Source organism: Cyprinodon tularosa, unplaced genomic scaffold (genome assembly GCF_016077235.1).
Source record: "Cyprinodon tularosa strain WSP-4 unplaced genomic scaffold, ASM1607723v1 ctg691, whole genome shotgun sequence".
Lineage (NCBI taxonomy): Eukaryota > Metazoa > Chordata > Actinopteri > Cyprinodontiformes > Cyprinodontidae > Cyprinodon > Cyprinodon tularosa.
The window spans coordinates 864,477-878,183 of NW_024039442.1; the positions used below are offsets into that span (position 1 = coordinate 864,477).

Consider the following 13,707-nt stretch of genomic DNA (forward strand, 5'->3'; position numbering starts at 1 on the left):
GCACAATGCCACAGATGGAGCAGGGGCTAAGCTTTCAGAGCTGGACGGGAGAAAAACAAGAGCAGCAGCAGGTTCCACTGGATGAGGAAAGCCTCACGTCGAGGCTGACTGCTGATGTATTTAATAAGTAATGCTCTTTCAATGCACTTTTCCACTACAATGCAAAAGCATTTTGAAATCACTGAAATGTGCTTTGACCTTTTCAGGACAAATTATTTCGAAATGGAGTTTGAGCAGAGCTGGTCGGACCATTTCCTCTCCGCCACCTGGTGCTAACTGAAAACTGACAATTTCCCAAGAACAAGAAAGGGGAAATATTGCTGATACCTCGCTTTGCATGCACTGAGACCAGAGAAAGTGAAAGGCACAGTACCTCCAGAGAGATAAGAGTTACTGTAAAAGTGTGTGCTTAAAGGGCTCGGGTGGATTAAACACTGCAAGTTGCCTCTCTACACATGAGTATCCTTTTTTAACCTTAATATGCTAAAAACAGCAGCCTGTCCCAGGCAGTCATGACTAATCCACTGACTACCAGAAAATCAGCCCCAGTACTGTAAACACGGTAGGGCCGTCTTAAGGAGTAGTGAGCTGGATTGAATTTAGAATCGAACCACAAATCAAACTGAAACTTCTATGGATGATAAAAGGATTGCACCAAAGTGATGGCCCTACACGACTAATAAACCTGGATTTGAGTTTATCAACGTGGTTCACATGATGGCTCTGAACACCTGCACCTATTGCAGTTTAAAACTGCTTGCCTGTGCTTTTATCCTTGTCCTTTTCTCTGGTGTGATGTAGGAGTTAAATATTTTAAATTCTGGCTTAGCTTGAGGCAGACTTTGCCAGCGCAGCTAAAATAAAAAGCCTTTGTGGCAGCAGTGACTAGATTTTTAATGCCGAAGAAGATCAATAAACGGGGGCTGTCAGGGTGCAATCTCATGCATTTGTGTGCATCTGTGTGAGTGAGTGTGTGTGTGTGTGTGTTTCCAGTCTCTATGCATAAATGCCCGCTTTTCTGACAGCTTTGTGTGTGTGTCAAGGTTTATGTGTGCATGGGAAGGCTTACAGCACGCCAAGCCTGCATCAACCTATCCGATAGTACCATCGAGAACCCCACTGACCCAAGAGGAACACCAGTAGAGAAACCAATATCATTCCCATCCCGCCATTCAAAACCTTCTTCCTATTTCTTTTCCATTAATTTCCTCTCCTATTCGAGCACAGTCAGGATGATGAGAGTATCCTGGAGAAATGTATATTTACAGGCCCCCTCTTCTACAGATTGAAAATGTCACGGTGCGGTAAACGTCAAACTTTATCGCTGGTCTTCGAGGCCTCAATGCTGTAATCAAGTTTCTGTGCACAGATGAGATGTCTAAGAGCCAGAGAGGGGGAAAAAAAACCCAAAAACAAACAAAACCAACAAGCATCTTGTGTGTTTTTTCCACAGGAAAAAAACAAACCCATACCATTGTGTTACTGCTGTTTCAGCTCACTTCATCCAGCTGCTTCTCTTAACACTGAGAGGCCATGAATGGCTGTCTTTCATGCAGCAAAATACCAGTGATGTGAAAACGCTTTCATAATCTTGCCATGTCATGTCAGTGTTACGTTTCACAAAGGCCCTGTTAAATGGATGCTTTCAGCTCAGCGCCAAAACCTAAACATGAATATGCAAAGGAAACATACTGAATAATGAGGACCAGCGCACTCGCTGTTCTGTGGCTCCACTAAACATGAAGCACATTTGTTATTTCACCTCCGCACCCGACGTACAAAACAAAAACAGCCTTGAAGTGGAAAAATCATAAGGACCTTTTGAGACTTCATTATAAGAAACTAGAACACTTTCCCAAGCAGGTATCTCTTCGGAGAGATGGGGGGAAACAAGAAAAAAAGAAAAAGGAATCAACCTTTTCACCTTGCTGGTAGAAAAGCAGGCATCCCGACGAGACGGAGAATGCGCAAACAACCTTGACTTTCATCAAGGAAATTCTCACATTAAATGATAAATAGAAGCCCACGGGACGAACAGCGGAGAAGCAGCTTATCGCCTTTCCCTCCCAAATTTGGCCGCTCTGTCTTCTGTCTCCTGAAAGTCAATGCAGGATGATCCGATTGCACTTTCCAGCGCTTATTGTTCAGTAATTAATCCACCATATGTAATCCGTGCAGAAATGCAGAGAAAACCAAGAGAGTGTTGATTTGTTTAGTCTTAATTAACAGTGGAGATTGTTTACTTGCTCCTACAACAGGAGGCATATGTGCCCCATCTCATTAGCTGGGCTTTCAAACTGGAACCACACTCTCTCTGCACAGATGGGTACAAACAGTGCCGGTCAAAGATAGCCACAATATTCAAAAAAGGCTGGCGTTAAAAGCAGCTGTCAACAAGAATTGACTTTAGACAGTTATTTGTGTATTCTGATGATAATCAGGACATTCAGCGAGCCAGCAGTGTCAAAAAATAGTGAGGTAACATGAGGTTAGGCACACCATCATAAGTCTGTTTCAGCAGGTAGGAAATTAAAATCCTAAATTGTGATAATGTATCAATAAGCAAGCCTAAAACTCACACTCGCACGGAGCTGAGGATCAAGGCAGATACTTATATTGCCACTTGAATTACTAATGTAAAACACATTATCAATCTTATAAATATAGGATTAACTTTATAGGCTGAACCTCTCCTTAGAGAGACCAACTGGCTGCTTAAGTATGATCTATACCACTAACGCATCTGTTATGGCAATCAATTGATATGTCAATCAACTCTTCCTCACAGTTTTCTGTAAAAACGATTTGCAAATGACTGCCGGATGAGGGGAGCTGAAGAAATCTGACCAGAACTCTGTCTAGCACAAGTTTATTGAGTCACTTTGTTAACAAAGAGCAGATCTCCACTTCCTCTCTAGATTTCACAGCTCGGTATAACCACTAACATGCACAGATTTAGGGGTGCAAGCAGATGGCTACTATTCTCCATTGATTTGTTTTCAACAGTTCATTAATTAGTGACCAAGTATAGCATGAAAGCTTAGAGGCCATGAATATTTTCAATGGCAGAGTAGGGTGACACTAGAGAAGTAAAACAAAACATTTTGACATCATTACAGATATAATGGTGGTATTGATTGGAATCAGCCTACATTTCATCACTATGTGCTCACTTGGCTCCTTGGCCTTTGAGAAAGTCAACCAGAGTTGATAAACATATTATTAGTAACCAAACTTTTATGCCATTTCCTCTGTCTCAGACCTGTGAGCTGCAAATGACTGCCCATCCATACTGATAGGGTTATAGTAGCGGGTCGTGAAACATAAGGATCTGTTGAGGGTTTTGTTCTTGGTATAACTACCACTACAAGCAGATAACAATACATTTATCATAATTTTAAGCATTTAAACACAACATTTAAGGGTGTCCAAAGATCAGCCACAGATTTTTTTATATTTTTTTTATTTACAGACTAATCCAAATTTGAGGATGGTACAAATTTACCAGTATGGGCAGCAGTTGGAAAAAGACAATTTTCTCTAGCCTTTTTTTTAGTACATTAAAAAGTTTTACATAAAAAAAAATCTTTGTAAAATGGAAAATATTAAGGAAAATACAAATTGTTTTATTAACCATGTAGTTTTCCTTTCACGGCAAAGGAACACAAACATCATGTGATGTCACCTCAACAGCAGGATTGGTTCAATCATTCATTACATGTGTGACCCACATCCCATCCTTGTATAAATCAATAGATCCATTACCTCTAAAGGTCTCCTTTGTTTGTTTTATTAAAATATTGCATTTTTGACTGTTCTTGAGGTAACAAGGGGAAAAAAAGTTTTTTTTCAACAAGTTTAAGTTTAAATAATATATTTTTGTGCTTAGTGACTTTGTGTAGCCAAAAGTTTGGACATGTCTGCACTAAAGAAACAGCCACAAACAGATTTTACTTAAATGCTAATACAAAAATGTGTTTGGTTTAGTGAGTTTTGATCACCAAAAGTTCTAATAAACAGCATATATCTCCTGTTCCCACAACGTTCTGTGAAGGTTAGCATCCAATACAACTGTCATTCCAGCTTGGATATGAACCTCTATGCTGCTCAAAGATCTCTGACTTTCTTGCCGGGATTTCCTAATGTTTTTCCTGATTGCAACCTGGACAAGTTCAAAAATCAGAGCTCAAAGAGAATGAACTACTACTGTGCTGAAAAGGGAAACATTATAACCTAACGAGTATTGCAACCAAGCAGTCTTTTGCAGTTTCTATTCTGCACATCTGATTGTGATTTCATATATTTTGCAGCTCAATGCTACAGCTAGATAAAGAGTTACATGCTTGCATGTGTGTACTGAAGCAAAACACCCTGTTCTCTTTTATCACTTATTTGGCCTTAATCTATCTAACCCCAAACCGCAGATTAGGATGAGTCTTGATGTCTCAAAGAAATACGGGACGTACTTTAGCCTCAGCGTAAATGTACGCAGTCAGCGATGCACCTTATCTGTTGGAAACTGATTGTAAGGCATTAGTGGAGTATTTAAATATTTTTAATGGATAAAAATAAAGTGGTCATTGGTGTAAATGCACTCATACACTCCTTACTCTCTGGCTTAAGGTCTTTTTTCTCCTCTTTACAGTCGAAAATACGCAACAGAGAGAAAAAGAGTTTAACTACACTATGAAGCACACCACTTTGTAATATTACATGGATGGAAGACAGATTTACTGCAGTGTGTTGCAGCAGGAATAATAACCTCTCCATATTTATCTGATGTAACTGGTATTAATTCAAAATAATCACATTTTGACACCCAAAAATATATATTAGTAAATATTGCCTCAGACTGATTATCATTATACTGTATCATACACACCTCATAAAGCCAAGTTTAGTTCCTTTTAACAGAAGATAAACTGAGGTCCCCTCTCTTTAAAAAAGATAATAACCTTATATTCAATAGTTGAGGATTAAGGAGAATCCAAGCTTGTGTGCACATGGGATTGCCTTCTCAAAAAGCCGTCCAAGTTCTGTCAGATTCAGCACCCCAACACACAGAGCTCGTGAACCTAATTTCACCTAATCAGCTTAGTCAATAGCAACCATTTGCTGTGATTCTGGTAGACATGCAAATAGGGCTTAACGACGTATATCCTTAATTCCTAAATGTTCAAGTCAAGCGGAAGACTCCTTTTATCTGTGTAAGAAAAAACAAAGGTTCTAATTTGAAAGATCGAAAGAAAAGAAAAGCGAATAAAAAACAAAACTAAACTCCAGCAGAGAGTTGACTCTTTTCTCTTGGCCTGGCAATGAGGGATCTCTCTCTCTGATTTGAGTGTGCTTGAGGTAGCACAGTGTGCTTTCATTTCAAACCAACATGGCAAACAAACTCTGACAGATTTGTTCCTCTTTTTTTTTTTTTTTTACTTTTGCTATTGCTCAATCTCTCGCAATTATGAGGAAAACGCACTGCACAAATATATGAGCCCTTCTTGTCAGTTTTTGTGTGTTCAGCACCTCCACGCACACACAAGTGCATTCAAACAAATGTGCCCAAAATAGTGCTAATAGATAAATAGTTGCACAAGCCATAGAAAAAGTTAGAAGACGCCGTTCCGTTTCAATTCACTGATACCACTAATGGCTTCTTAGCAGCTCCATGAAATCAAGCAGCTGTCATGTCGATGCATCAGCAGCGGAGAGAGGAACGAGAGCCATTCCCCACAAGGACAGAGGCAACCGCGCCTTCATGTTTGGCTAAACATCTGCTCCTCTGCACTCCGGCTTCGCAGCAATAAATGGGCAAACAAAAGAGGTGGGAGGTGAAATGATCAGATTTTCCATTTCAAAGCATTTGTTCTGTGTGTTTTCATCCCTCCTCCCCCTATTTCCCTGCTTATAGGACACAGAGAAGATGGTGAGATCAGGCTCTACCTTAGGGGAGGGCTTGAGCACATGCATGGGGCAAAATGACAGAAAATAAATAGGACAAGTGTCCTGCCTGGAAACGTATAAACAAGCATCAAAGCACATAAAGCGGGTGATACAATAATAGGATACATTCAACAGTGTGATCAAACTCTTGATGTTTAAAAATATCAACCTGTTTATAATTAGATTGTTCAGTAATAGGTGCTTAAAGTGTTTATCATGAAACATTATGTAGAATCAATACTATATTTTGACTCTTAATTGCATTCTTGGTAATTAAGGCTAACATCAGTCCTTCCTTCCTTCCTCCCTCCCTCCCTCCCTCACTTCCTTACTCCACTCATTCATGTTAAGATGCACATTCAAATCACAAGTATCATAACACAAAAAAAAAAACATATAAAACATATCAACTTCACATATGTGTATCAAACTATACTAACAGTTAAAAGTCCAGATATTATAACCTCAACCCATGACTTCAGATTTTGTTTATAAATCAACATAATTATTTTTAAGTGTTACAAGCTTTCAAATTATACTGGGAGAGGATTTATCAGTTGCTAATTTATTTCTAAAACGGCTCCATAAAACGTCTTTTTTTTTCAAACAGCGCTTCAAAACTTTGGTAAAACTTAGAAGAAAAAAACGTGGATCCATTTCCTACTAAAGTAGTTAAAAAAGTGTTTGTGAGAGTAGAGAGAGAGAGAGGAGGGAAGACAGGGGTGCTTGATGGACGTATTTAAAACAACCAAGATGGCGAGAGGCTTGTTGTTTTGGAAGGGGCAGAAAAAAAATGGAGGATATTGTAATATACACAAAGGGATAAATTTCAACAACTCAGCCAAGCGGCTGCTAGCTGCTGCTGCGCGCGAGCGGTTTGAGGAAGCGACCGCGATTAGCAACAGCAGCAGCAGCCCGGCGGAGCCAACAACACGGAAAACAGCTCCAACTCCCAACTGCTTAGGAAGGAGAAACACAAAAAACACACGTCTAAAACTAACCCTAACCGATCTGGATATTTATATATTTGTCATAAATTGTTTTATTCTGGCGTCGAGTGACTGTTAAAGCGGATGGGTTTTTAAAAGGACGGACAGCGAGGACCAGCGGCGGTCCAGTCACCACCAACCCCTCTAACTGCGTTTTAATGCTTACAGCTCAAAATACGCACTAAAAAATACCCCAAGAGACCCGTTTAAACAGTGAATGAAAACAATAAAGGCTTAAAAAGTTTAAAATCACAACCATTAAACTAGTTATCAAACATGAGCGGAAGGTTGAAAGAGAGAGAGAAAAGAAAGAAGGACACAAAGACGATTCCCACTATCAGGTCACCACTCAGAACGAAAACCACTCGTTTTCAGATTAAAGAAGAAGAAAAAAACTTTAACCAAACGTAAACCGAACGAATGAATTACATTCGCATAAAAAACACACAAAAAGAAAGTATCCACAAAGCTGAAAAAAGAGCGAAGAAATGAAAAGCGAAGCCAGCTCTATAAAGCGGAGCTTGTTTCTGTGATGGGTTTGAAAACAGCGTCAGGGAAATAAACAAAAAAATAAATAAAAAAATAACGCTTACCTTTTTTTAGTTTCGACACTTTACTTATTTCCAGCGTGCGGCTTCTTTAGATCAACTAACTCTTCGGTTTGCTCTTCTTGTCGCTTCTCTTGTGTCTTTTTTTTCCCTTCCTTGGTCGCTTTTGGTTATGAAAGAGGTCGGGGACGAATGATAAAGAAGGGAATTGGGCAGTAATTGAGTCTCGGTGTGAGTGTGTGTGTGTTAGTTACTAACAGCAGATTGAAGGAGACTCTTCTCAAGGTTTATTCAGCTCCACTTCAAGGAACCGACCTGACGTCAGCTCACTACTGCCACACAAAGAAAACTTATTATTTGTGCAGCGGCCGTAGTAGAGGAGCGGATACCGTAATTGACCGTTATTACTTTAAATGCGACATTATCATTCGGCAGCACGGATCTGACGGAGACTTTTATTTACGAATGTTGCTTTGTGGCGCATCTCATTCACGTCTGTTGTAAACAAATACAAGAAGAATAGCTACAAATTAAATATATGTTACAACTTTTCTTTCTTTCTTGCTTTTTTTTTTTTTTTACAGTTGACAACTACAGTTAATATGATTTCCCTTTTAAAATAAACTTCTTTTTGATAGTTAATGCACCAAATTATAAATGATGCAGATGAAAGATGAGGTTTAATCTGATTTTTTTTTCTATTACAAGCAATTTTGATACAGTCATATATAAAAAGTTAATGAACATCTATCTATCTAATTATCTATCTATCGATATAGATCTAGATATAAGTGTAGAAGAAGAGTTATATGTGTATATATTATCTTATTGTCTTGTGTGGTTTGGTGTGTATATATATATATATATATATATATATATATATATATATATATATATATATATATATATGTTTGTATCTGGAGCGTGTAACAAAAGTAATTTCCCTCTGGGTTTATTAAAGTATGTCTGATTCAGATAGATAGATAGATAGATAGATAGATAGATAGATAGATAGATAGATAGATAGATAGATAGATAGATAGATAGATAGATAGATAGATAGATAGATAGATAGATAGATAGATAGATAGATAGATAGATAGATAGATAGATATCGCCCAATGTTTACATTTGATCACTGCTGCGCTGTAGTGTATACAAAATGACAATAATGTTTGTCTAAGTTCACCATCTATCTATCTATCTATCTATCTATCTATCTATCTATCTATCTATCTATCCGTCTGGGGTCATGATTTGTGATCAAACAAATACAAATGGGTTTCTCACTGGTTCCAAATTAGAGAGCATTTTGTGAAACAAAACCAGAAATGGGACAGCTCCTCCTTGGGATAGGATCAATACATTGCCTGGCAAAGACAGCCATCTGTGCCTAATTGTATGCTTTACCTCCTCTTCTGAACACACAATAAGCAACAGGCTGAACGCAGGCCCTCTGACCCAGACTGGGTTTCCAGACGGGGGAAGATTATTTCATTCAACTGGAAAACAACAAGGGGGTGGGGTAGAGGGATGGTGTGTTGCTGTGTGGGGAAAAGGGGGGTAGATTTTTTTTTTCTTTTTTTTTTTTTTTGCAGATGGAGAGGGCAACTGTTCTTATATGCTCCACCCTGACAAGGATGGGTCACAGAACTGGAGCCAACTGGTGCGTCTCTCTCTTTCTCTCTCTGAGAGTCACATCACAGCGCTGGGTGGATTCACTTTAACAGGTATTTTTAGTGGATTAACAAACAGTCCCCCTGTTAGTTTATTGGTAACCTTGTAAAGCTTGCATTGTTAGCAGACTGTTTCTTTACAGGCACATTTTACACTAATGCTTTATAATCATTGCAGACTATCATAAATGGAAGGCTGCCTTCTCCCCCCTCTTCTGTCTCCCTTGCCGCTGTTATGTCACAATATCCAAAAGTGTCGCCACACTTTTCTGAAGCTGTTGCAACTATTGCAGAGCTCTTGCTCAGAAATCCTTCATTTTTTAATCTGTAATAAAAAAAAAGGAAGAAGTTAAAGGTAGTGTTGCAGTGCAAGTCTGATAAAACATTCGTCGTTAGAAAAGGTTTAGTGGATGGACACAGATGGAACCCCTTATTCAGCTTCTGGTGCACAGTTAAAGCCATTTTATAGGCTTGCTTTCTGTATTTCGTTGGTCATTGATTTTTGTCTCTGCCATCCTTCCATTACCTGTTGAAGGAGGGGGGGACTTCTTCAAACACACAAAAACCCACACCAGTCCTCTCTATCTGTCTCTGTAGCCACTGGCACCCTGGTGTATTTCTCCATCTCCTCCTCCTACTCTTGTGGCGGGGATGACAGGCCATGAGGAATGACAGTGGCTCTGTTTGTCATACAGTATCAGCAAGAAGCAAGGATTTTTAATTGCATTGGAGAATCTTCATTAAAGAGAGCACATGGGGGCGGAAAGTGGGGGAAGAGGGCTGCATGGAGCTGCGTCGGGGGGCACTCTGAGCATCGTCATTAGGAGAAGGCGCTAGTCGTGGAGAAGGGTGGGCCCTCTTTGCATGCACACTGAGAATGCCTGCCGTACCTCGGTCATTTGTAACATAATAAGTGCCAGCACAATGACTGCAATGCGAGAAAGCACACCACAGGGAAGAGAAGGGGGAAGGGAGACAGCATGTCTGTCAAAAAGAGGCACTTTTTTTTGTCTTGATTAGAAAGTATAATGAGCCACTAAAGAAACTAGGAGAAAAAAAAAAGGTTTCTCCTGAGACTGATGGAAAACAAATTAATCTGGTGATTTAAATTTAATTATTATTTTTCTATTAGTCCAGCATGCAAAGACAGCCATCAGAAGAGAGGAGCTGTGCTTGCATTTATTGATTTTTTTGCTCAGACACATTCAGGGAATACAGATTCATCTGCTTCCTTCTCCACACAACCCACTACGTGGGATTCCATTAACACAAGAAGCTACCAGCAACTCCGAGATGTTTAATTTGAACACCATAAATGGAGCCTAAAATAGCGTTCACACACAAGAAAAGTGGCCTAAGGATGTCTTCCTATAAAATTGAATTAGTTGTCACTTATTGTTGTGTCCCACGTAATAAGTATTAAATAAACACCCAATGAATTAAATTAAGACAGTGCTCTGCTGTATAGAATGAATCACCCACCATTGTTCCTCTCTCCCTTTGACATCTTACACTTTTTTAATAGTTGACTTTCATTTAATCTGTTGTTTTGGATTAATGCAAAAAATAAAATAAAAAATGCTGTAATTGTTCTTCCCCTTCACTCATCCTTCCAGTCTTGAATCTACACTATGAGTTATAATGATTTAAAAAGTCAATGATTTGAACTGACTGTGTGTGATTAAAGCACGAGGGACCAATTTGCGGCAACTATATGTAGAATATGGGTGAGCCTCAAGTAACTCGGATTCTCTTGCTGACATAAAATTCACAAATTATGCCAGATGAACAGCTCTATTGATTCGTTTCCTCCCATGTCTTCTGAAAATGGATCGTCGCAGAGATTCTGGAAGCCTAATATGCCTAATGGCGTATAGAGATCCATGTGACAGTGAAATATGCATTGATCCGTGACCTTTGAACCAAGAGACATCCTCCGGAAGGCGTTTACAAGTGTGTTTGTGACACCATGGTCGCCATTCACACTAATATCTGGCTTATGATTCCGTCAGCTTGTAGATTCCTTTCAGTAAATGCACCAAGAGCTCTGCTTTAATTCTGAAGATCAGCCAGAAAATGTTCAGCTTGCAAGACGAAGTGGATGCACTTGGAGAGTGTTTATTGTGGTGAATGTAACTGAGCAGAACCCTCTGCTGCATGATGTAATACACAGAAGGGAGAAATCATCATAATAGCAGAGTAGTAGAGTGAGTCATTTGCTGATGAGGTACAGTCACACTGTCATTCAACAAGGAGATGCAATGGAAGACCGACGGGGAGAGAAGGGAAGACAGGGAGAGCATTAGCGTGTTCCTTTTTTTTTTCTGGGAACGAGGAGTCATTTGTGCCAGGAAAGTGGAGAAACAACCTCTCAGCCCCGCAGTGATGCATCCCTCCATGAAGAATGAGATCACAACCAAATGTCATCCCAACCTGAGCCGTGCAAAATGACCTTGAATCGAATAAAAAAAAAACATCTCCACCCACATCTGTGTGTACATGAGCCGCGCAAAATGTCAGCAGATTTTCCATTTGCTAAATCTGCTCTTAAGTGCAGGGGTTTAGCCAAAGGTACTCAACCTAGTATTTTCCTTCAAGTCTTTGCGAATGCAGGCAGGAACTGTTGGTTACACGTACCTGTAGTTAGCCGTGCACGTGGAACTAAAGTTCAATTATCGAGAAGTGAAGTGGCACAGAAATTTTCCCTTCTCAGAGAGGAGCAGCAATGGTTTGTAAAGGGAGCAGATGTTTTTTTTTTTTTTTACAAAATTAACTTCACTTCCCTCCTGTGACTCTACAACTTCACTTGTTTGCTGAGTTCTGTAGAGATTGAAGCTTTGGGGGATTTCTTTCAAAGAAAACTACTTTCACACTTGAAATAACTTCGAGCTTCATTGCATGCTTCGTAGCTCACAATGTTCTTGTCATAGCAGATGTATCTTTTAAGGCGGGTTACATATTTATAGATATAGTGCGTTTGCTGCCCTCTCATCATAATTGACCTTTCACTAGTGTTTCTCTCTGTCCTACACAACCAGCATCGTATCAATTATTATGACAGCGCAGGTTTAACCCAGCTTGCCAGCTGTATAATTCTCTCATTGCAAAGTTTGCACAGCCTAATAGACAAACAATACTGTTTAAATAATGAATGGTTAGAAATGAAGCAGTGTTCTAACCCTCAGAGGTCTATTCCTTTTTATTAACTCACCCACTAGTGACTTGTAAGTCGACTGTAAGGCTACCTTTCATTAAATTCCATTCAAATGCTAACCCACAGGAGGCTTTTATACTGAAAGACTTTTTTTAGCTGGTGAAATTACCAATCTAACAGTTTTGTTTTTGCTCATGCAAAGAAAAAAAATTCCAGTCAATGATTTTTACAAGTTTGATTTGGTAGAGTTCCCCCAACAAACCGATTATGACCAAGAAAAAAAAAAAAAAAAAAAGCATTTAAAGTACTGAAAGTGAACCTGTGACCTTACCCAAAATAAGTTGTGATTCGTATAAACAGATCTGCTTTCTGGTGAGGACGGAAAGGGTCCTTAAGTAAAAGGGGAATTCAATCAACTTTGAAACTCCATAAACATTGCATAGTTACAGTTTTAGGAGTGTTGGTATAACCTATTGTCACATTATTCTGATCTTCCTAACTCTTTTAGTACTATCTCTAAAGCACAGCTTATTATTTGCTTTTTCGCCCCATATCACAGTGTATTTAAAAAGTGCCAGCAACCTTTATTAAATTAAATGCATTGAGATGTAAAAATAATTTTTTTCTAATAATGTATCATCTGATATTAGTTTATTTTCAGCAATGCAAGATAAAAACCATAAAACTTTTTTATAGGACAAATAAACAATGAGCTTGTTCAGTAAGTGTTCACACCCTGGAACTGACAAAGTGCCAAAACACCTTTTGATTTAATGTCAGCAGTTGCTTTTAAAGGAGTATGTCATCTTAAGCCGGGCGATATCTTCAATCGTTACACGCAGCTACAGCTCAAACTGTACGACAAAACCACAGGGTTTAAAAGTTCACAGCTCACAATGCACGTTCTCACACTGTGCGGCCTGACGCTCTGAGTCGATCTTACGACGGCTGACTGAATTTCAAACATGTTTGATTTTCTCCCGACCTTACAATTACTGATCAGGAGGTGGTCGTGAGAGGCTAATCACCCCTCATTACCCCCTTTACACTACATGACGCACGATCAGGCTGAAAGTCGGCCTGATCGAAAAATTCTCGCACAACTTGAGAATAGGCCCGAAAAGGGCAAAAAATCTTACATTGTAGTGCACCCTGCATTGCGAAACTTCCCAAATTCTTACAGATTGTGGGGATGTGTCTATTCTGTAGCCGTCTTCATGGGACTTTGTTATTACTCCTTCCCTCTTTACTATAATCTTTATTTTTATGAAGTCGTTCATGTGTAGAATGTCTCAGAGTGCAGGTGTCTAGCTGGCATTCAAATTTGGCCAAAATCGACTGACGTTTGGAGTCGTTCATAATTGCAACAAACCTCACTAAAAATTTGTCTTGATCGAAAG

At 39.2% G+C, this 13,707-nt stretch overlaps 1 protein-coding gene across 13 annotated transcripts in view; it reads right to left on the minus strand.

Moving 5' to 3' along the window:
• baz2ba (bromodomain adjacent to zinc finger domain, 2Ba) overlaps positions 1–7,811 on the minus strand; it is an 83,815-nt gene extending 76,004 nt beyond the window's left edge. For 7 of the 13 annotated variants that reach the window (XM_038268052.1, XM_038268057.1, XM_038268051.1 and 4 more), the window contains exon 1: positions 7,523–7,811. The gene's annotated coding sequence lies outside the window, so the exon portion shown is untranslated. The remainder of the gene's footprint in view (positions 1–7,522) is intronic. The other 6 variants (XM_038268059.1, XM_038268056.1, XM_038268058.1 and 3 more) reach the window with 1 other exon arrangement.
• Between the last annotated feature and the right edge of the window lie 5,896 nt (positions 7,812–13,707).